The sequence below is a fragment of the Notamacropus eugenii genome, chromosome X (assembly GCF_028372415.1).
Source record: "Notamacropus eugenii isolate mMacEug1 chromosome X, mMacEug1.pri_v2, whole genome shotgun sequence".
Lineage (NCBI taxonomy): Eukaryota > Metazoa > Chordata > Mammalia > Diprotodontia > Macropodidae > Notamacropus > Notamacropus eugenii.
This window is the reverse complement of record NC_092879.1, coordinates 23,991,435-24,016,933: the sequence shown is the minus strand read 5'-3', so window position 1 is coordinate 24,016,933 and position 25,499 is coordinate 23,991,435.

Genomic DNA, 25,499 nt, shown 5'->3' with positions numbered 1-25,499 from the left:
TTATATCTAACTTTGCATAAAAGGTGTTTTGTGTTAATATTTTTATTCCTGTGTGTGTTTTGGCAGGTATACTCTTATTTTTTTACACTGTCTAGTTATTTTATATGGTCTAAAATTGTTGATCAACATGGCTGACACATAATGTAGTTTGCCTATTTTTCTCTTTTGATTAATTCTGATTTTAGCTTTAACTTTGTCTGAGATCATGATTTTCTATATAATAAATTCTGTTTCTGGCCTTTATTTTATGCTTACATGTAACTCTCATTTTATAGCATTTCCTAAAAGCCACATATTGTTGAACTCAAACTTTTAATCTCTAAGTTTCCATTTTATAGCTAGATTCATCCCATTCCACATTCTAAACTATAATTACTTGTTGTATATTCTCTTCTTTCCTATTTTCCTCACTATCCTTCTTCACTCTATTCCTATCCCCCCTCACTCCTCTACTTTACTTCTATCCAATACCTTGCCCTTGTATTCCTTAACCTACCCCCCCTCCAAGGATCCTTCCCTTCTCTTTTCCTTCCACTTTATTCTCTTTCCCTCTTATTTCTTTCTAAATTTAGAAGACATATATATGTATACACACACACACACACACAAACACATGTTGTTCCTTCTTTATCCTATTCATGTTAATCTACACACTTTTCTATATCCCTATCCTATTCCTTGTCCCTCCCTTAGCCTCTCCCCCTTCCCTTTTCCTCTTGCCCTCTTATTTCTTTCTGAATTGAGGAAACATTTATACTCTTACTCATTTAGATATATATATGTATGTTTCCCTCTTTAACCAATTCTTGATGAGAATAGGTTCCAGAACTATCCACCCTCATCCCCCATCCAATTCCTCTATTTCAGTTCTTCCTCTCAGACCTCACTTACATAAAATAATGACTTTTTTGCCTTTTCCTACATCTTTTAGCATTTTAGAATCACATCATATTTGGCTCTATTCCACTCTTTCAAACTACCCAATTACTAATGACAATTTTAGACATACAGTTTACATTTCCACATATAAAAAGTAAATACTTTGTCCTCAAGTTCCCTGTAATTAGTTTTTGATGATTACCTTATATTTCTCTTGGATCTTGTATGTCAAATTTCCTGTTTAGTTCTGGTCTTTTTGCAATAAAATACTGAAAATCTGGCAATTCATTGAATGTTTATATTTTTTCATTCAGGATGATATTTAATTTTGCTGGGTATGATATATTCAGCTGCCACTTTGCTTCTTTTGCTCTTCGATATATAGTGCTCTAAGATGCACGGTCTTTTAGTGTAGCTGCCACTAGGTCTTGTGTAATTCTAATCGTGCCTCTGCCACATTTGAAATGTGGTTTTTTTTCTTGTTGCTCATAGTATTTTCTCCTTAACCTTGGGGGTTTCAGAATTTGGTTATGATGTTCCTGTAGGTTGTCCTCTGAGGATTTCTTTCAGGTGGTGATCCATGGACTTTTCTATTTCTACTTTCCCCTCTTGTTCTAACACTTCAAGATAATTTTCTTTAATTATTTCTTATATTATTATATCAAGATTCCTTTTTTTTAATCATAGCTTTCAGGTTGTCTGATTATTCTTATAATTTCTTTTCTTGATCTGTTCTCCAGATCAGTTGCTTTTCTTATAAGATGTTTCATAATCTCTTCTATTTTTTCATTATTTATATTTTGTTTTATTATTTCTTGGTGTCTTACAACTTCACTGGCTTCCCTTTGCCCAATTCTAATTTTCAAGGAGCTGTTTTCTTCCTTAAGATTTTCGATCTCCTTTTCCAGTTGGTTGACTTTCCTTGTTTTTCTTGGATTGTTCTTACTTTAAAAAAAATTTCCTCAATCTCTCTTGTTCAATTTTGAAATCTTTTTTGAGTTTTCCTATGAGTTCATTTTGGGCAGGTGATCCTTTGACATTGCTCTTTGGGGTAGGAGAGACTTTTTTTTAGCTTCAGTATCCTCCTCTGAAGACAAACCCTTGTCTTCTCTATTCCCCTAGTACCTGTCTATGGTTGTGCTCTTCTTCCTTTGCCTGGTCATTTTTTTAAAAAAAATTTTCACAGTTTATTATCATAATCACCTCTAATTCTTGGGTGTGGTGGATGGTGGCTCTTGCCTCAGGTCCTTCTTACTGTTATTTTTTTGAGATTTGTCCTGGGTCCAGCCTCTGCCACAGCTAGGGCCCCCTCTTCCTAATGCCCCTTCCCAGGCAATCCCCTACCCCACCATTGTGCTGGAGATGCTCTTGCTCCCTGAGAACCCTGCAGTATCTATGACCTTCAGTTTGCCCCTCTGGCCTGGAACAGAGACCAAGAACTGAGGTCTCCTGTAAATGCTCCCACCCCACTGCTTCTGTACTCACCAGGCATGTGCTGGTTCTTTCTTGCCCAAGACAGTATCTCGGCAGCACAGCTAGGCCTGGCGAACCTTGGAAGCAGAGGCTCCCTCAAGATTCCCCTGCTCAGACGCCAAACTCCCTACATTATCTGAGAGGTGAAAATTCCTGTGGCTGAGGTAGAGGCTACCTCCCAATCCAGCTGCCCCCAGGGCTTCCTAGTTTAGAGGTACTTACCCTTCACTTAAGCTGAACCTTAATGCTGGGATTTTTCTTCCAATCTTCTCCAGATGTTGAAGAAAGTCCACAGCTTTGCCCCAACTTGCATTTGTTTTTGCTGTTCTTTGTTGACCCTGAGGCACTATTTTGTCTTGTTTGTGGAGGAAATTTGGAAAGCTTCACATTTTCTGACCTACTCATCCATCTTCCCAGAGTCCTCTCTTTGTATCAGTATCTCTCTATCACTTTTTGGTTAGGTGTAACAGAAAGATAAACAGAGAGGAAAATATAAAACTGATCAGTTTGCCAGGAAAAATCCAAAGTAGAAGACTTATGGCATCTTCAAAAAGAGATAGCAAAAGAATATACCTATTTCTCAGCACCACATAAACATACACCTGTAAAGAACAATATTGCTGGGTCAAAGGATATGCACATTTTTGTAGTCCTTTGGGCATAGTTCCAAATTGCTCTCCAGAATGGTTGGATCAGCTCACAGTTCGACCAACAATGAATTAGTGTTTCAACTCTCCCACATCTTATCCAGGGTTTATCATCTTCCCGTTTTGTCATGTTAGGCAATCTGATAGGTGTGATGTGGTACTTCAGAGTTGTTTTGATTTGCATCTCTCTAATCAATAGTGATTTAGAACAATTTTTCATATGACTATAGAAATCTTTAATTTCTTCCTCTGAAAACTCCCTGTTCATATCCTTTGACCATTTATCAATTAGGAAATGACTTGTATTCTTGTACATTTGACTCATTTCTCTATATATTTTAGAAATGAGGCCTTTATCACAGGCATTAGTTGCAAAAAATCTTTCCCAGATCTCTACTTCCCTTCTAAACTTAGTTCCAGTGGGTTTGGTTGTGCAAAAACTTTTCAATTTAATGTAATAAAAATTATCCATTTTGCACTTCATAATGTTCTCTATCTCTTGTGTAGTCAAAAATTTCTCCATTCTAGAGGGTGTATTCTTAAGTAAACAAGACATTGATGTAAAAGATAAAATGGATAACTTTGATTGCTTGAAACCAAAAAGCTTCTGCAGAGAGAACATTAATGAATTCGAGATAAGAAGGGAGGTGGTAAAAATAAGAAAAAATTCTGTGACAAATTTCTCTAAAAAGGGTTGAGTATACATCAACAATTAATAAGTACAGATATGACAATCATTACGTGATAGATAAATAGTGAAGAGTATGAAAAAATATTTCTCAAAAGAACAGCAACATATTCACAATTACACGAAGGAATGCTCCAAATCACTAATAGAGAAATGCAAATCAAAACAACCCTGCTGTTTTGCCTCAAGTTGGTGAAACCTGAAAATTGTTAGAGATGTCAAAAAATGGCAATAGTCAATGATACAGGTGTTGTGGAAGGATAAACACATTAACACATTTTTGGTGGAGCTGTGATATTGAATGACCATTTTGGAAAGCAATGTGAAATTATGTAAATAAAGTTTCTAAAATGTCCATAACCCTTGTCCATACCTGAGACTCCATTATTGTACTTATACCCCAAGGAAGTAAGAAAAAAAGTCTCCACATACTCCAAAATATTTCTAACAGCATGCTTTTTAAAGACTAAGAATTCGAAATAAAATAAATGCCCATCAACTAGGGAGCAGTTAAACAAATTGTGCCAGATGAATGTAATGAAATAATACTGTGCTGTAAGAAATATGTTGGTTGCATACAAAGAAACAATGAAAAAATCTGCATGATCTTATGCTAAGAGAAGTAAGCAGGGCCAAGAAAACAATACACACAGTGACAGTACAATATAAATGGAAAGAACAAGTGTGAAACAAAACATCAAAAGGAAAAATAACAAAATTATAAAGATCAAGCAGGATTTGAATGAAGAAAGATAAGAAGATATCCAGGACCTACACTTTCATGGAGGTAGGATGTTCAAAGATGTCACACATTGCACATGTCTTAGGAATTTTTGATGTATAGATCAGTTGTTCTGACTTATCTTTCTTCTCTAAAAGGTATTAATTGTCATATGGAATGGCCTTCTGGGAGGGGAAGAGGGAGGAATACTTGGAATAAAACTAGAGTGATACAAGAAACAGAAAATATCAATAAACACTTTAAAAACTCAATGAATCTAATGGAAATACAAAAGACATGCATAACAATACATTTCAAAATATTCATCCAGTGAAACTTTTTTTTCTGTTGGAAGTATCTTCTGTCTGATATAAGGATGGCTTGCTTAAAATGCTTTCATTTTATCTTCTCTTTGAGATCTTCTGCTTTGACTGTTTGCAGTGGGGGGCTATCAGAAAATGACAGTGATTTTTTTCCCATTGCAAGACTGCCTGGTTTCAATCCTTTCCCTGTGCTTTTGAAAATTCCAGTGTGATTTGGACAGAGGGATGCACCCCAAGCAGAGCATGCTGGACTTTTCCTCCATTTTGTGGGTCAGCAGGTGAAGGCACAGGAGGACATGATACAGAGAGAGGATGTAAGTGGATGGGAGTGGGGAGGGCTGTTTGGGGTATCTGCCCTAATGGCAACAGCTCCTTTCCCTTCCTCCATGAGGAGAGCCTGCCCAACTGTGAGGTTGCTCCCTTGAGTTAGGATGGACTCTGTGGGAAGCTTGTCCTCCTTTTGAGGCTCATCTTTTTATTCAGAATTCTAAGGGACTGCAGGGACCAAATCCAAGCAAACGGCACTGGAGACTCCTTAGAGTGAAAAAGAATAGGGAGAAATACAAGGTTCTGCGCTGGGGTTCCAAAACTTAATTCAACAACTACAGGATAAGAAAATGATGGCTTAACAACAGATCATGTGATAAAGGCTTTAGGGTTTTAGTGGAAAAAAAGCTGAGTATGACTTATCTAGGGGATGTGGCAGCCAGAAAAGCTCAATTTCGTTTTATCTCTTCTGATAATAGCAGTATATATCCATAGCTGGCATTTGAGAAGCAAACAGCCATAGAGAAAGCCAAAGTGTCTTTGAGCTATTTGCATAAAACATCCAGTTGAGAACTTTCTGGGCAGCTGAGAATGAAGTGAATGGAGAAGACAAGGGAAGTAATAGGGTAGCATCATAGGTGGAGAGGAGAGGATGATCTCTCGGCCCATCTGTTCCAGGCCTCTCATTTTGCAGATGAGAAAATGGAGGCCACGTGAGTTTAAGTGACTTGTCTCAAGTTATAAAGGTATAAGTATTAGAAGCAGGATTGAAAGCCAGACTTTCTGGCTCTATTGTCAGTGTGCATTTGAGGGAATTAAGGGAATTAGGAGAGCAAGTGGTTAACTGTGGGAATTGAGCGAACCAACCACAATGACACCCTCTTGTGACTCAGTTCTGGAGCTAGCTCAGTTCTCTATTTTTTTCCTTATGGATCTAATCCAACTTCTGTGCTGTGAAAAAAAAAAAAAACTTTTTTCAATTGTGGGAACTGGGAGAAAACTCAATTGCATTGTTTGAACCTAGCCCTGCGGAGTTGGGAAACTGGATCACCTCTATCTGTGGTTTAGAGACCTTTAACTTAAGGACCCCTAAGGACCAGAAACCCAGTCAGAACCATAGAAGGATGCAAGGGTCCTCACAATTGTATATCTCAAACAACCGATATGTCTTATCTGAAAACTGGTAGATTGGAGAGATTTCTGGTTGTGGAGGTGCGGTTTGATTCATTTCACACGTCTTTGTGATCTCTTGGATGGCACTCAAAGTCCTTTGTCATGAACTCCCTTCTCCCTCTCCAGTATTCTTACCCTTTACTCCCCTGCATGTATTCTCCCATCCAGTGACAACTACCTTCTGGCTGTTCCAAGGAGGGGCTGTTCTAAGCCCCTCCATCTCTCAGTTCTGGGCATTTTCCCCATGCCTGGAATGCTCTCCCTCCTCTGCTATAACTGTTGACCTTCCTGGCTTCCTTGAAATCCTAACTAAAGTCCCACCTTCTACAGAAAGCAATCCCTCTGAATTCCAGTATCTTACCTCTGTTCATTATTTACTCTTTATCCTGTATGTAGCTTGCTTTGTATAGATTTGTTTGCATGTCTCCCCCATTGAATTGCAAGCTCCTTGAGGGCAGGGATTCTCTTTTGCCTCTTTTTGTATTGCCAGCACTTAGCACACAGATTGATTGACGAAGGAAACTTGATCCAGATTACAAACTCCTTTAAGATCACTGCCTAAAGCTTCCCATATTTTCTTGTGGTTCTTTATTCCTTCCATATAGATGTTTATTGACTTGGCTTCCTCCCATGTGTGGGGCCATAACGTCTCCTATTTTGGCTAATAGTTCAAATAAATGTTCCTGTTTCCCCAGAACGTACAAATTTGGCATGGGGAAGGTATCAGGTGGGCAGAGGAAGGAGCAAGACTCAATAGCATGTACTGTGCTATGTAACATGTTTGTAGTTTGTCCTCACATTTTTCAAAGACTGAGGGCACAAGGTGCCAGTGATATCCATTGTGGGATCAATCAGAAGGCATGTCTGAAGATCCTACAACGAGTTTCACAGATACCAACACAAAGGTGAAATGTACCTGACCTCAAGGAGCTTATATTCTAAGTTGGGGTGACTTTGGTGGAGACATCATGCCCCTATAAGTAGATACCAAGTAGTGAATATAGGGTACTGTGAGGAGAGAGCAGGAAAGGCCTCATGGAGAAGTTGGCCTTTGAGCTGAGGACCAGAGGAAATGCTATGAGGAATAAGCCAGAAGCCCCTCTGGCTGGAACATAGGAGGTGTGCAGGTTAAGAAGCAAGCTCCAGAATGAGAATTGGGTTCAGAGGGCAGACCAAAGCATATTTTTCTCTTCTTAAAAAAAACTGATTGGTAAGAAACCTGGAATGGTAGTTAGGAGCCAGGCTGTGGCCCAGTCCTCCTCCCTCTTCCACATGACAGCTTTTCAAGCACTCCCAGACTGATGGAATGACCTTCCTGGAGCCTTGTCACCAGGATCTCTCAGTCCTTCAAGCCTCCCTCCAGTGGCATAAACAGGAGCAGCCCTGCTGTACTCTCGATTCTTTCTCTGTCTTGACAATAGAACACCCAGAATGGACCATGTTCTTACACATGTGGTCTGAGCAGGGCACATACACTGGCAGGATCATCTTAGTGATCATATCAGTCTTAGAGAATAGTTTCTGTGGGGGGAGGGGAGATGCCAACCTGTTGACTTTTACTGAGTTGGCATTTCACTTGAATTTCCAGGTGTTTTTGTTTTTAGCTGAATTGCTACCTAGCCATGTTTCCCCCACACTCCAAATCTAGTTCTTGTGCAGATGGTCCTGGGAAACCAATTTTAATAAGAGCAGATCAACAAGTCAAGCACTTCAGAGAAAACAAGACAAGAGGTTCTTAGTGATCAAAGTTTGGTTTCCATCCTTATTTTAGTTTGTTAGGAAGGTCTTTTCTTCTGAACCTGCTACTCATCTTCTGAAAGGTACAGGGATAGAAAGGATTTTTAGACTAGAGAAATGTTTCTTAATTATTCTAGAAAATCTAAAAAGAATAAGCTAAGAGTGATTCTGGTGAGTTTTGATGATCTGAAAAGATGGATGGAAAAGGTGATAAAGGAATATACATGGAGGTTGGGGAGAGCAAGAGGAAGGATGTGGGAAATTAACCCATATCAATGGGATGTAGAAGTACAAGTGTATAGAACAAGTAGAAAGAACTGGGAAGGAAGGGAATGGGTGACACTTGAACCTGACTCTCATTCGTAATGGTTTCAGGAGGCAGGACTATACACCCAACACACAGAGTTGGATACAGAAATAAATTTTGCCAGCTTTCACTGCTCCCAAAGGGATGTGATCCAGGACAAAGTTCACTCATTTATCACCTGGTGTGAACTCCACAAGTTCCTGATCCAGTTTAGGGATGACTGGCTTGTCCCTGCTTGGGAGTGTCAGGAGAATTCTGCTGGATTCAGCTGCTGTCAGCTGCCTAGGAGATTCTACAGGCTCACAGCAACTGTACTATAGGTTCCCCTGTGGTCTGGGACTCCTGCTCTGCTTATCCCACTGCAGGCTTCCACCCTGGATTGGAGGTTAGAACCCAGTCCCCTACCTGCTCCTGGCATCGGAGTCACAGGGTTACTGTTTGTTTCTGAATTTGTTCCATGCTCATTACATGGCTAAGCAGCCTTCGAGTGACCACCCCTCTCCACCAGCCCAAGGTGCTTATCTCCCTTTTCAGTCCGACCCAGACCAGGGTAGTGGGTGACAGAGCTGCCAGATGGTCCCCATTCCTGCATTACTTCAGTGATCCCTGAGATGTCTTTCTGCACAGTGCAGGGACACAGCCAGTTTACCCTTACATAAACTAATCAGTGTGACAGAAACATGGAGAAGACACTTCTCAATGCTAACAATCAAAATTTATTCACTAGTATTATGGAAACATTAGTATATTAACAGTTTTTAATTTTTTTTATTTTTATTTTCAATTCCAAATTTCCTTTCCCTCCCCTTCCTCACCCATTCAGAAGGTAAGAAATATACCACTTATACCTAAGAAACCGTACAGAACATATTTAGCATTATTAACATGAAGAAAATAGCCCTTTGGGCTATCAAAATTGGTCTCCTATACCACAGTATGCTCTTCATAATATTGAAAGAGAAGCTACAAAAAACTAAATGGCCTATTAAAAAAATGGAGACAGTCCAGATAATCAATGGACTCTCATTACATTTCACCCTCTGGCTGATGGCTATCCCCGTAGTCTATAGAATGGCTTACTAATAGTTATTCTAATTCTCACTAATATAATCCAAATAACAACATTGCTTAGGGTTTGAACATTTGGTACATACAAGCATTAATATTACACTTGGCACTTTCAATTAGTCCCATGTTCTCTGGTGGCAAGTGCTCTGCAGATAAATCCAAGAGCTAAAAAAAAGCATGTTATAAAGTCTCTTAATTTCTTCACCATTCAAGCTGATGTCCTGAGATTTTCTGTTTGATGATCTCTGTCACGTCCGTTGACATTCAGGCCGGGCAGGGCTAAAGTCTTTGACTGTTTGCACCACCTCCAGTGATGCTTAAGCAATCGTTTTGTATCTCGGTGAGGTTTGCTTGTGTCTCTGGCAAGCCCCAAAATTGTAACCCCTCTGCTTCCAGTAGGATGTCTAAGTAGGTGGCAGTTCCCACTCTCAGAGCATTGAAAATATTTTGAGCATCCTGCTTTCACAAATGTGATTTACAGGAACAGTTGGATATCAATTAACCAATCAGAGAATGAAGCCATAAATGCTTGGTTGCAAAGGGCTGCAAGGAAGTTCTGTGAAGTGCCAAACAGGAAAAAGTGTGTGATGTGATTTCCAAGGAGAGTCAGGGTCAGGGTCAGGAAGGCACTGATGATGACATCACAGCACTTGCACATCTGTTAAAAAGAAAATGAATTTGGTAGATCTATGTATGGAAGTCATCAAAGGACCCAAAAACATTTTGCAGGTCTATGGGTGACCCAGTCCACGCTCTACTTCAATACCCCAGTGGTCTCCACTAGAATGAACTGCTGATGGGGAAGGGGATCTACTCTACCGCATTTTGTTTCTTTCTGTGAGAATTTGCTGCTCCTTTTCCCAAATCAGTCAAGAGTGGAACACTAATTCTGAACTCACCCACCAATCCAGGGTGAATTTTCCTTGGCCTATTGTTCAACTAGCTCACTACTTTTCTAATGACTGTTTTCTAGTCAGTAGACTCTGCATCCTCTAATATTTAATTCACTCGAGTCTTAAGTACCTATCTTCCCTGCAGCCTGTGCAGTATAAGGTGGGTCACAGTTCCACATAACAGCCTAGGCCTTAACTTACTTCTTGATTGTATGGACTGAGAAATGTGATCTATGATTGTTCTCAGTCATTACTGTCTGGGCATAATAAACAATTAACAATGTTAGTCTTTCAAGAGGGAAGCCTGTGGTTGCTCATGTACAAGGGAGATCAAAATCTAGCCTTGAGCATGGGCAGGTTGCGATATTTTTTGTTGTTGAGCTTATTAAAGAGTAGGCTAAAATAATCAATTTGCCATTCTGTCCCTGGAACATGGTTGTTGGTGATGAATTCAATAATTGAAATCCAATGGACTTCAATAAAGGCCTAACCTTGTGGCAAATGGACCAAAAGAGTGCTGTGCATGGACTCATTCCCTTTCCTATCTTTAGCTCCAGTTTGTCATCAATCCAAGATTTGGGGGTAATGCAGACTTCTCCAGAGGAGTCTACCTGTTTGGGGTTGTACTTCTCTGATACCTTAGAGGACATGTCAGTGAGATGGGTTGCTACCTCCTCATTAAGAAGGCTTATTCTTGTCCCCTCAGCATTGAATCTATTGGTTTTAAGTCATTTCTACTTCAGCACCAACTGAGTGGTGGTAGTTTCAACATTTTTGTCACGGGGTAGGGGGGGGGAGAGGAGGGGGGTTTGATCCACGCTAATATAGGAACTGGTGTTCCTACTGTTAGTGGTATACTAACCATAGTCAGGCCCTTGGTCTACCTGACAGCATAACATAATAACAGGGACAGTTTTTCCCACAATACACAATCAGTGTATCTAATCTGAGGGCCAGTAGTTATCCTTTTCATCCCAAACCCTAGTGGTACGTAAGCCTTATCTCCCTTTGGCTTGCTCCACAAGGACTAAGTCATAAAATCTCCCGCCGAACTAACTTCAAGTCTATAAAAGGAGTTTGAATTGGCATAGGGGACATGGTATGCTACAGTGCTTCCTTCACTCATTTTAATGCATGGTACCCTTTTGGTCCCCATTCAAAATGTCTACATATTTCCTTCTAAGTCTATACATTGATGGTTTCTCCAGAGAACAGACAACTTAACTAGTTTCTTCTTTATCTCTCTTTTGGGGATTTGAAAGCTAATATTTTCCATTTTTGGAAGCAGATACTCCCTTTGAAGTTCAAATCATCCCTAGGAACTTAATTGAAAATAACAAGGATGAGGATGAGGAAGAAGATGAGGGGAAAGGGGGAAGAAGAGGAAAAACTAACATTTGTATGTTGGTTACTACGTGCCAAATACTATGCTATGTGTTCTACAATTATGGACCTTTCTGTACCATTTTGGGGGTAATTGCCTATTCTCTATTTGCTAATCCTTTCTGTGACCTCTAATGCCTTGTGCTTATCATGTTCCTTAACTAATATGTCATCTATATACTGCTGTCCAAGGCAGGTGCCTGAGTCCATGTTAGCTAGATCTTCTCTGCAGAGATTATGGAAGAATACTGGTTTGTACATTTCAACTAGTCTTGGTTCGGAAGCCAGACAAGAACAGGTAGGGGGTCAGACTGGGTCCATGGGACCATAATATGCCAACCCTTGGTTTACATGACCATTTAGGCAAGACAAAAATTAACCCCCTTACGAACAAACCACCAACCTGATTTCCTAGAGCTTGCCAGCAATCATCTTATCCCTGTAATCAATGTCAAGTTTTCTTCTCTCAGTCGAGGTAGAAGTCATCCGTCTCCCTGCAAGGTGGTGGGCTGGCAAGACTGCAAATCCCTGCCAGTCAATCAGCATTATCTTCAAGCAAATATGAGTCACAAGTGTGGGGGAAACAGGCAATAATGCTCAGTCTCAACCCAAGAGTAAAAGTAAGATGAGTAGATTTTTTTTATAGGTCTAACTAACTATGGTGATTAGCTGGTTACACCCAAGTTCAGATTGGTGGCCAGGAAACTAATTTGTTTGCCAATTAATTTTGTTGATACCTACAGATGTAAGCTAATGGTGAAACTGTCTACCATTGGTGTCATTCCCATTGGTGGTCTGTCATATTTAGAAAGCCCATATCTTTATCAGTTGCCTATGAAAATACACATTGCTTACTAACCTATATTTCATTAAGCTTCTCTTAGTTTGGAAAAGAAGTTATGAGGCATAAACATCAACAATACTTCAACATAAAACAATGATGATAAAAAATGGGAGTCAGATATATTACAGACTGCAAACTTATTCTCAGTCCATCTTGCGCTTCTTGCCCAGGTGCCCAGTCTTAGTTCTCTTTCAGTCACTGGGTACTATAATATGCTTGGCCAAGTCCCCATCTCCAGTGTCCATAGATTTCGATGTCTTTCTCCCTCAGCTGCCAGATGTTGGGGACTTTTACTTGTATTTCCTGGTCAGAATTTGGTCTGATGTGTTTTTTAGGACTTTGTGGGAGAGGCCTGGTTGGGGGTGGTGGTGATATGCTCTACTTGTTCCTGCTACTCTGCCTCTTTGAAATACTTTTAATTTTTAAACGTTATTTCTTTGAAATAGAGGGATTTTCCAAACTATACTAAACTAAATTAAAGGTTGACATTTTCAGAAGGAAAAAAAACACCACAAAAAGACAGTACGATCACATTAAAGATTCAATCTTCTTCTGGATTGACTTCCTGGCAACGCGGGGATCCCGTGCAACTTTCAGGATCAGGTAATTGGAGTATTTCAATGAGCGGACTTGGAGGAAGAGAGGGGACGCATTCTGGAGTGATTAAGATAAACTGGCTGTGTTGCTGGGAATGCGCTATGCTGAGAATCATGCTCATGGCAATATTTCTTTGAGCACTGTTCATGTAGATATCAAATGAGTCCAGGCATCTGAAGGGTGATTTTGTGATGGCCCACAGAGAAATCATGAATAAAAAGTTTGAAAAAGACTGTGTATCTCCTGAGAAAACTTCTGTGCCCCTGAAAGCAGCTTTGTTTTCCTCTGCAGGCTGGACGGTTACAGAAAGGGTCTCATTCTCGTGATCCAAGCATATCTTCCCCAAGAGGGACCACTGAGATAGTAAGCTCTCAAAGTAAAACTTGCATTGTAAAGGAAGACTCCTTCTATGTTTCTGGTATATTGCATTTTTGTTAGATGCCATTTTACGCAGTGTTCTAATAAACTTTTCCAAATTCTTCACTTCAGCGCTTAGATCTAGATATCTTTCTCTTATCTCTTGGAATTGTTTCTTCATTTCTTCCTCGCTTCCACAAATATGGTTTTCTGACTGAATAGTCTGTTTTAACACCCTAATTTCTTCTTTAAGAACAAAGACAGCTCTTGTAACACCTGTATGCTCAGAACACATGTGTTTGGCCAGAACAGTCTCCTTCTGGAGTTCTCTTCTTTTCGTGGCTAGCTCTTCTTTTTTCTCTTGCAGAGAATTCAGGTGATCTTGGAGCCTACTTTCACAATCCAACACAGATTGGTGTTGGGTGTCCACTTCTAAAGTAGCCTGGCTTTGTTCTTCCATAAGGGATTGTAATAACTTTGAAACTTGATTACATTTCACCTTAAACTCTTCAAATCTCAGTTCCTCATTTATTTTCAGTTGCCTTAAATTCTCCATCTTTTCCTTTTGGATTTTCACCTTTTCCTCAACTTCTTTCATCTTTTCTTTAGTTTCTTGAGCTTTCTTTTCCAAAACTGAGAGATTTGTGGATTGCTTTTCAGTGTCATCCTCAAACTCTTTCAATTGTGAAGAGATATTTACTTCCGCAAACCTTATTTCTTTTAAATATTGATAATGACAATTAATAGTTTCTCGATTCTTCTTGATATCCCTTTCCAGTAAACACAAATGTTTCTGATATGCTGACAACTGTGCTATTCTGTTTTCTACCTCTTTTGCTAAATTACTTATCTGGACTTCTATATCACCCAAGTAAGTAGGTGTTGATTCTTCACATGAGCAATAGCACCCCCTATATACTTCATCGCCAGAGGCGGTTAAAATTTTGCGACAGTTCTTGGAGAGTCCCTTATCATGCATCACTGTATGGGCCATAGGGCTACTTTTAACAAGCAGCACAGACTCTATGCCTACCATATCAATCAAAATATTAGCCACCACGGCTTCGTCTATTTCTAAAGTTGCGAGAACGGATGGAAATTCTGGGTGAAAAACTGCTTTCTCTGTTACATCGTACAACTCACACTTAAATGGTGACACAATTATCTGTGGTCGGAGAGGGTCTGATGGATAAACCTTGTGCATCAGCTCCCGAAGGACTTGTTCATCACTGTGGTTGTCACAAATAAATGCAGGAAGAAGGCCCCTTAAGCAGCACTCAACAGCCAACACAAACTCAGGGTCCCGGAGACGGATGCAAGTGCCTAGTGGGCCTAGAGGTTTGAAAGTAAACTGTCCTTGTCTATGGGCATCTTCTATTGCTTCAACCAGGGCTGGAATCTGGGGTCCAAATCGTCTTAGTGGCTCAGACCTACAGTCTTTCATGTGCTCTAGCTGCCGTTGTTTCGCATTCAGGGTTTGCTGTACACTTACTTCTTCTTTCTTAAGTCGAAAATGTTCTCGATCATCTTTTTCTACAATTCGATGAATTTGTTTTATTTCTTGAATAAGTGTCTCTTCTTTTTTCCTCAGTGTCTTTAACTTTTCCTTTAACATGAACATTTTCTTCCCTTTTTCCAGCTCTGTTACTTCCTGACTCTTTTTTGGGTCTTCGGTTTTCTTCCGGAGGTGCTCTGCAACTCTTTCTAACTTACTCAGTTCATTCTGGCAAGAATAAAAGAAAGCTTTGCCTTGAATATAATCCCTGTTTGACTTCTCAGCTTTTTCTTTCCTCTCAAGGAATTTGGGCTCTAAGGAAGCAGCTTCTTCATTTAACTTTTGTATATTCTCTTGAATATATATCTGCTTCTTTTGCGCTTCATCAAATCTGACCTTTGAAGCCTCTAGTTCCTGATTTAATGTCACAGTTTGTTGCTCCTCAACACTTATATTACTTGTCAGAGCCACAATGTCTCTCTCAGTTTCAGTCACTAGTGCCCAAGCCATCTCATGTTCCAAGTTCTCTAATTTCACCTTCAAAGCAACCATATTCTTCAAACGTATCTGCATCACCCTGCCCTGATTTTTAAGTTCCTCGAGAAGCTCTTTGCCTTGGAGTAATTCCTCCTGGCTTCTAAGTTTTTTCTCCAAAACTTCCACGTACTCGTCTCTCATCTGCTCAAGTTTAGTTGCTTTCATAAACAATGTGTATCTGTCCTTATCATTCCTCATCGGCAATAACTGTCTGCTCATCTCTTGCTGCAGAACAGACACCGGATTATCCATCCGTATCTCAAAATAATCAAGAATATCTATCAGCTCTTCTATATCATTACAGACCACATTTCCTGCTTGGTCTTTCAGCTTGTAACACAGGCCTGCATCCAGATTGATGCACTGCTGCACAGTTATTGATTCCCCATACAGAAAATATTTAAAAGCAGAGTCCCCTCTGTTCCTTAAGGTGATTGAGATGCTGGCCGTATTCTCTCCTTCTCTCACAAAGTCTCTCAAAGACAAGTCTGATGATTTTGCGCTAAGACCAACTACTAGAGCTGACAGCAATGCACTCTTGCCCTTCCCTCCCACCACAAAGTTGAGATTGGGCCCAAAGGCCACTGGGCCCAGCATGGCATGGCACATAAAGTTCTCCAGTTGGACACTCTCAATGACCCCCAATTTCCCCTTGGAGCGACTCAGAAGCAGGGCTTCCTGGAGACACATTCTGAAGGAGGACCTTCTCCTGGTCCTCAGTCGAGTTACTCTGAGCCATTGGGTCAACAAGAACCAAAAAAACCTGCGTGTCTGGGACGCCTTTTCCAGCGCGGCTTCCTCCTCCTCCTCCTCCCCCACACTTCCCCAGGAGGCCTTAGTGGGTTCCCAGTGCCTCTATGTAACAATGGAGGTCCCCTCTAAACCTGAGGGTCAGAGCTTTGCCCAAGGCCCAACAGCCTGTTCTAACCCAGCAGGGAAGGCCAAGGACAAAGCTCCCACAGGTGACGTCACAGAGTAGGCCCGAGAGAGGGCCCCGTCGACGCCACTCGGACCTCCGCCCGCATCACGACCACACAATACCACAGCACTGCCTCCCTGACCTGCCCCCCCCGCGACTCGGTCCCCCTCACCACTCAGCCCGACACCACCAGCAGCGAAAAGGGCCATATCCCCATCTCTGCCAGGCAAGCTATCACGGACAACCAACCGTCCGCGAGGACACTTGGGGCGGGGGCGGAGTTCTGCAGTGCGCCTGCGCGTCACCCCCACCCTTCCGGTGCTCCCCCACTTCCGGTGCTCCCCTGACTGCGTCCCCCCGCCCCTCCCCTCCCTAGGGTTGTGGCCTCGGGAGGGCCGACGGAAAGGTTCCAGTGGGCCATGAGGCAATGGGGCACTTTGTCACGCTCTCTCTTTCTCCTCTCTCTCCCTCGCTCTCTCTCTCTCCTCTCTCTCTCTCTCTCTCCTCTCTCTCTCCTCTCTCTCTCTCTCCATTCTCTCCTCACCTCTCTCTCTCCTCTCTCACTCCTCTCTCTCCTCTCTCCTCTCTCGTCCTCTCTCTCTCTCTCTCCTCTCTCCTCTCTCTCTCTCTCTCTCCTCTCTCTCTCTCTCTCTCTCTCTCTCCTCTCTCTCTCTCTCTCTCTCTCTCTCCTCTCTCTCTCCTCTCTCTCTCTCTCTCCTCTCTCTCTCCTCTCTCTCTCTCTCTCTCTCTCTCTCTCTTCCTCTCTCTTCTCTCTCTCTCTCTCTCTCTCTCTCTCTCTCTCTCTCTCTCTCTCTCTCTCTCTCTCTCTCCTCTCTCTCCTCTCTCTCTCTCCCTCTCTCTCTCGGGCCTCCGACTGCTCTCCATGTGTGTCGTGCCTCTGCCCCTCTCCTCAACCTTCTCAGCTCCCATGAGTTCACTGATCAGCCTTCCTAAGGAGTCAAAGACAGTTCAGTGCCTTCCTCTGTCTTCTTAGCTGAGGCGTGGTGAAGGTCTGAAGGAAGTTTTCGCTCCATACAGGACAAGCTTGGGTCCAGTGGGGGTTGATATGAACAGAAGATACCTAACCAAAAGTTACAGAAGGCATGGCCCTGAGCCCCAAGTCATAACCATTTAACAGAAAGTAATCAGACATTCACAATTCCCCTTATACAGCTGTCCTCACCTGGCTTCCAAATTAGTATTTGAGCCTAAAGCCCAGTCTGGACCCTATCCCTCTGTTTCTCAAGGAGTTTCATGGGCCACGCTTGCCTCTTAACATACAAATGATTCTGTTTAGCTTTGGAAGCCCTCTATCAAGCCTCCTTTCACACACTGACCACCCCCAACCTCCCCTGCACACACTCTGCTCCAGCCCAGTTTGTCATGGCCGTATTTGCTGTGACTGGTCATTAAAGTAGTCTGCCTTTATCAAATGCAGTGAGGTGAAGAGAGCATCAAACCCAGAGTCAGGAAGATCTGAGTTCCAATACAGCCTCAGATTGAATAGCTGGGTGCACCTCAGCAAGTCACACAGCCTCTGTCTGCCTCAACTTCCTCAACTGTAAAATCAGGATGAAAACAGCATAGATCTCCTTTTGTTCGCTGTGTGGATCCAAGGAAGTCATTTCTGTAAATGGCTTTGCAGCCCTTAAAGAACTCCAGAAATGGAAGCTATGCACCATAAACTTAGAGCAAAGGCCAAAGTTAGCATAAAGCTGTAAGCAAGCCACATAGAAAAGATGTAGCCTCCCATTAAAGCTACTCTACCCTGAATCTATTCCAATGAGGGTATAAATGGTCAAAAAGGGGATGTAGATTGACAAAAGGACCCATACACCCATGACTTTCAGATAGACTGAGTTCTTGTTATGTTTCATTGTATTTTTCTTCATTTGGTTAAATATTTCTGAATTATAACTCAATCTGGATCAAGTCACACTTAGGAGTGCTGTGGGCTACACGTGGCTAGTAGATCATGCCTTATGTACTTCTACTCTACTCTTTCAAGATCTTTTGAATCTGATAATGCTCTCCAGTTTTCCCTCTCAGCTTCGTCATCTGCTCATTTAATCCTTTATCCAAATCATTGAGAAAAATGTTGCACAACATATGACCAAGTCCAAATTGTTCAGGTTTTCTGCTGGGCACCCCTTGCCACATTGACATTGTACCATTAGCAACCACTCTTCAGCTTTCTTTCTCTAACCGGCTCTGACTCTATCTGTACATCTCATCTACATCTATCTACCTTTTCCATAAGAAGAACACAAGATACTTTATTAAAAGTTTCAATAAAATCTAGAGGAAAAACTACCTAACTATTCATGAACTATATGAAAAAACAGAAAATGAAACCAAATCGAACAAGACTTGCTTTTGATAGAATCATGCTACCTCTTTGTAATTATTGCTTCTCATTCCAGAGGTTCACTAATTATTTATTTAATAATCTTTTCTAGAATTTACACCCACACATACATGTATTTCATATAGAATATGAAATGCTGCTGTGCTGTAAGAAATGATCAGCTGCTTGATTTTAGAGAAACCTGGGCAGATTTTTGTGAAATGATGAAGTGTGACATGACCAGAACTCAGAGAATATTGTATACAGTAACAGCAATATTAATCCAAGATCAACTGTGAATGGCTAAGTTATTCTCAATATTTGAGTATCATAAACACTTATGCTTCTGCTATGACCTTATGAAGGAAGATACTATCCATCTCCAGAGAAAGAACTGATAGATAAATGTATACACAGTCTGGTTTTACATGTATACATGTATATACACACATATATGTATATCAAATGGTGGTGTTCTCTAATGCAGGATAGGGAGGAGGAAGAAAGGGAGACAGTTTGAAATTTAAAATGTAACATAAAACAAGTTTTAAAAATAAATTTAAAGAGGAAAACAATTGACATACCTGCAAAGTGAGGAGATCTAACAGCCTTGCAAAATCTACAGAAAAGGATGTGAATGGGATGTGAAAGAAGGTGAGGAATCCAGGATGACCCCTAGGTTGTGAGTATGGACGAATGAGGATAGTGATGTCTTGGACAGTAACAGGAAATTTGGGAGAAGAGAGGAGAGGATTTAGGGGGAAAGAGAAAGAATTTAGATTTGGACATGTTGAATTTAAAGATGCCTACTCAACATTCAGTCTCAGATGTTCAGTAGGTAGAAGGAGATGCAAGATTGTAGGTCAGTAGAGAGACTGAGGCAGAAGAGACAGATTTGACAATTGTCACCATCAAGACGATCATTAAATTTGTGGAAGCTGATGACATCAGCAAGTGCAGTGGGATAAAGGGATAAGATAAGAGGTCCCCACAGAACCCTGAAAGATAACCTGTTAATAAGACAGACAACTTATAAGAATGTCATATATACCATTTCCCCCCAAAAAAGACAGTTGTTAAACTTTTACAAGCTCTCCCCTGAGTAGTAGCAAGTGTTACATTCCTCTTGTTGTTGTTTTTGTGTTCGTCCTTCGTTGCCAAAGAAGACCATGCCATCAGAGAAATGATGACATGACTTGCATTTGACTTTGTTTATATATATATATATATATGCATACACACACACACACACACACACACACACATATATATATATATATATACAGAGAGAGAGAGAGAGAGAGAGAGAGAGAGAGAGAGAGAGAGTCTTTACATTATCTGCTGTGAAGAGTTTTACTGAGGGTCATAGTTGCGTAACTAGAAAGGACCTCAGATACCATGTAAATATTGTTTTGGGCTGTTCTAGGACATCAAACAAGACAGAAGTATATAACTCACAGAAACAACTTCAAAATGAATAAAAATAGTCTAGCATCCTTTTCACGTAGATTTATGTATACATTGCTTCTTTCAGAATTAATTTATGTTAAGAAGATCATTGTATTTTAGAGGAGCAAGGATATTGGCACGATTGACGTCTTTTATTGACTGTATTACCTCAACTAATATCAAGAGCAGGGACAGGAGAAATTTTATTCTGTTAGTAATATTTTACTGCTGATAATAATGATAGTTAGGGTGCGCAAAATGTTTTGCATACTATCTCTTTTTTTGTTTTTTTTAATTAAATTTATTTATTTAACTTTTCACAAAATTTTGGGGTTACAAATTTTCTCCCCTTTTATCCCCTCCCCCCTCAAACACCAAGCATTCTAATTGCCCCTATGACCAATCTGCTCTCTCTTCTATCGTCCCTCTCTGCCCTTGTCTCCGTCTTCTCTTTTGTCTAGGGCCAGATAGCTTTCTATACCCCTTTACCTGTATTTCTTATTTCCTAGTGGCAAGAACATTACTCGACAGTTGATCCTAACACTTTGAGTTCCAACTTCTTTACCTCCCTCCCTCTCCACCCCTTCCCTTTGGAAGGCAAGCAATTCAATATAGGCCAAATCTGTGTAGTTTTGCAAATGACTTCCATAATAGTTGTGTTGTATAAGACTAACTATATTTCCCTCCATCCTATCCTGTCCCCCATTACTTCTATTCTCTTTTGATCCTGTCCCTCCCCATGAGTGTCAACCTCAAATTGCCCCTCCTCCCCATGCCCTCCCTTCCATCATACCCCCCACCCTGCTTATCCCTTTATCCCCCACTTTCCTGTATTGTAAGATAGGTTTTCCTACCAAAATGAGTGTGCATTTTATTCTTTCCTTTAGTGGAATGTGATGAGAGTAGACTTCATGTTTTTCTCTCACCTCCCCTCTTTATCCCTCCACTAATCAGTCTTTTGCTTGCCTCTTTTATGAGAGATAATTTGCCCCATTCAATTTCTCCCTTTCTCCTCCCAATATATTTCTCTCTCACTGCTTGATTTCATTTTTTTAAAGATATGATTCCATCCTCTTCAATTCACTCTATCTCTATGTGTGTGTGTGTGTGCATGTGTGTGTGTGTAATCCCACCCAGTACCCAGATACTGAAAAGTTTCAAGAGTTACAAATATTGTCTTTCTATGTAGGAATGTAAACAGTTCAACTTTAGTAATTCTCTTATGACTTCTCTTTGCTGTTCACCTTTTCCTGGTTCTCTTCATTCTTATGTTTGAAAGTCAAATTTTCTTTTCAGCTCTGGTCTTTTCATCAAGAATGTTTGAAAATCCTCTATTTCATTGAAAGACCAATTTTTCCCTGAAGTATTATACTCAGTTTTGCTGGGTAGGTGATTCTTGGTTTTAGTCCTAGTTCCTTTGACTTCTGAATATCCTATTCCATGCCCTTTGATCCCTTAATGTAGAGGCTGCTAGATCTTGTGCTATTCTGATTGTATTTCCACAATACTTGAATTGTTTCTTTCTAGCTGCTTGCAATATTTTCTCCTTGACCTGGGAACTCTGGAATTTGGCCACAATGTTCCTAGGAGTTTCTCTTTTTGGATCTCTTTCAGGAGGTGATCAGTGGATTCTTTAAATATTCATTTTGTCCCCTGGTTCTAGAATCTCAGGGCAGTTTTCCTTGATAATTTCATGAAAGATGATGTCTAGGCTCTTTTTTTGATCATGGCTTTCAGGTAGTCCCACAATTTTTAAATTGTCTCTCCTGGATCTATTTTCCAGGTCAGTTGTTTTTCCAATGAGATATTTCACATTATCTTCCATTTTTCCATTTTTTTGGTTTTGTTTTGTGATTTCTTGGTTTCTCATAAAGTCATTAGCCTCCATCTGCTCCATTCTAATTTTGAAAGAACTATTTTCTTCAGTGAGCTTTTGAATCTCCTTTTCCATTTGGCTAATTCTGCTTTTGAAAGCATTCTTCTCCTCATTGACTTTTTGAACCTCTTTTGCCAATTGAGTTAGCCTATTTTTCAAAGTGTTATTTTCTTCAGCATGTTTTTGGGTCTCCTTTAGCAGGGTGCTGACCTGCTGTTCATGCCTTGCCTGTATGTCTCTCATTTCTCTTCCCAGCTTTTCCTCTACCTCTCTAACTTGATTTTCAAAATTCTTTTTGAGCTCTTCCATGGCCTGAGCCCATTGAGTGGGCTGGGATACAGAAGCCTTGACTTCTGTGTCTTTCCCTGATGGTAAGCATTGTTCTTCCTCATCAGAAAGGAAGGGAGGAAATGCCTGTTCACCAAGAAAGTAACCTTCTATAGTCTTATTTCTTTTCCCTTTTCTGGGCATTTTCCCAGCCAGTGACTTGACTTCTGAATATTCTCTTCACACCCACTTGGCCTCTGGATCCTCCCAGCCAGCGTTTGGGGTCTGAGATTCAAATGCTGTTTCCAGCCTTAGGGCTTTTGGCAGGGGCAGGACTGCTCTTCAGTGTGAGATTAAGTTCAGGTGCTCGGGTGGGGGCAGGGCCGCCTCTCAGGCTCAGTTCCCTCAGGGGGTTTATGCACAGACCTTCAACAATGGATCCAGGCTTCTGCCTGCTTGGGGAGCCCCGGTCCGCCGCCGCCTCCCAGCCTCTGCCTCCCGAGGGGGCCTGAGCTATGGGGGCACCCCACTCCCCTCTCGACCCACCAAAGACACTCTCTCATCGACCCCCGTCACCTGTGGGTGGAGGGACTTGTGCGGCCGCTGGCAATCCCGTCCTTGAAGCCTGCTGGGATCTGTTCCTCTCGGTGCCGCAGCCGCGGCAGGTCTGGGCTGAGCTCCGCATCTGCAGCGCGACAGACCTTTTGTGAGAGGTTTGCAGGTCCCTCTGGAACAGAAATCTCCTTCACTCCACTGTTCTGTGGCCTCACTGCTCCAGAATTCGCTGTGAGTTACTTTATACAGATGTTGTATTGGTTGTGGGTTTGGAGCTATGTGTATGTGCATCTTTCTACTCCGCCATCTTGGCTCCGCCCCCATACTATCTCTTACTTAACGGTTTATAATTTGCTAGAAAGGCATCTGGGTGATGGAGTGGAGAGAGTACTGGGCCAGGAGTCAGGAAGGCTCATATCTTTGAATTCAAATCTGGCCTCAGATACTTTCTTGTTGTATGATCCTGGACAAGTCACTTAACTCTGCCTCAGTTTCCTGATTTGTAAAGTGAGCTGGAGAAAGAAATGACAAATCATTCAATCACCTTTGCCAAATGAGGTCACAAAGAGCTGGACACTACTGAACAACAACAAATTGAATGGAAAGTTTGATGTAGGCAAATTAGAAATATTGAACTTAGTGTTTGACAAGAATAAAATAAGATGGAACTAGCAACTTGGAAGGACTCTTTCAAGCTAAATAATCAAGATTTGTTTCTTATTCTTCATGTTCAATCTGCTGATCTGCTAAGGGGACTTTGTAACCTTTTAGTTATATTTGTGAAAGGTGCCTGGTGATTCTAATATATGTGAATCTCAGTGTCATGGATCCATCACTAATACAACATGACATTCTAGAATTTCTTTATTTCTTAATGTTTATTTATTTATTTTTAATTTTCAACGTTCTTTTCCACAAAATTTTGAGCTCCAAATTTTCCCCCATCTCTCCCCTCCCCATCCCAAAATGCCATGCATTCTGATTACCCCTTCCCTCAATCTGCCCTCCCTTCTACCACACCCCTCCCTTCCCTTGTCCCCATCTTCTCTCTTTTCTTCTAGGGCAAGATAAATTTCTGTACCCCATTGCCTGTATTTCTTATTTCCCAATTGTATCCAAAAACAATTCTCATCATTTGTTCCTAAAACTTTGAGTTCCAACTTCTCTTCCTTCCTCCTTCTCCACCTATCTCCACTGAGAAGGCAAGCAATTCAATATAGGCTACGTACATGTAGTTTTGCAAATAACTTCCATAATAGACATGTTGTGTAAGACTAATTCTATTTCCCACCATCCTATCCTGTGTCCCATTTATTCTATTCTTTCTTTTGACCTTGTCCCTTCCCTAAAGTGTTTACTTCTAATTGCCCCCTCCTCTGATTTACCCTTCCTTCCATCATCCCCCCACCCCACTTATCCCCTTCTCCCCTACTTTCCTGTACTGTAAGATAGATTTTCATACCAAATTCACTGTGCATGTTATTCCTTCCTTAAGCCAAATGTGATGAGAGTAAGCTTCACTTCTTCCCTCTCACTACCCCCCCATTTTCCATTCCATTGAAAAAGCTTTCTCTTGACTCTTTTATGAGAGAGAATTTGTCCCATTTCATTTCTCCCTTTGTCCTCACAGTATATTCTTCTCTCACCCCTTAATTTTATTCTGTTAGATATCATCTTTTCCTATTCAACTCACTCTGTGCTCTCTGTATATATATATATGTGTGTGTGTGTGTGTGTGTGTGTGTGTGTGTGTGTTTGTGTGTGTGTGTGTGTGTGTATAATCCCTCCAACTACCCAAATACTGAGAAAAGTTTCAAGAGTTACAAATATTATCTTTCTGTGTAGGAATGTAAAGAGTTCAACTTTAAAAATTCCCTTATGATTTGTCTTTCCTGTTTACCTTTTCATGCTTCTCTTGATTCTTGTGTTTGAAAGTCAAATTTTCTTTTCATTTCTGGTCTTTTCATCAAAAATGCTTGAAAGTCCTCCATTTCATTGAATGATCATTTTTTCTCCTGAAGTATTATACAGTTTTGCTGGGGAGGTGATTCTTGGTTTTAATCCTAGTTCTTTTGACTTCTGGAATATCCTATTCCACGCCCTTCAATTCCTTAACATAAAAGCTGCTAGATCTTGTGTTATCCTGATTGTATTTCCACAATACTTGAATTGTTTCTTTCTAGCTGCTTGCAATATTTCTCCTTGACTTGGGAACTCTGGAATTTGGCTACAATATTCCTAGGAGTTTCTCTTTCTGAATCTCTTTGAAGAGGTGATTGGTGGATTCTTTCAATATTTATTTTACCCTCTGGTTCTAGAATATCAGGGCAAGTTTCCTTGATAATTTCATGAAAGATGATGTCTAGGCTCTTTTTGTGATCATGCTGGTGCCATGGCCAAGGCTGGGCTGGGCTCCGTGGGCTGCACTTCGCTTTGCACCCCATGTGATAGACATTTCCTGTCAGCTTTCCAGGCTACGTTGGGCTGGAGATTTCTTTCACTTTGTTGTTTTATGGCTTCTGCTGCTCTAGAATTTGTTTAGAGTCATTTTTAGAGGTATTTTATGGACTGTGGGGGAAGAGTTAGAGTATGTGCATCTTTCTACTCCTCTATCTTGGCTCTGTCCCTCTAGAATTTCTTTAGAGACAGGAACACGTATGCTTATCCTGTAAAAATGTATTGCTGTCTGAATGACTG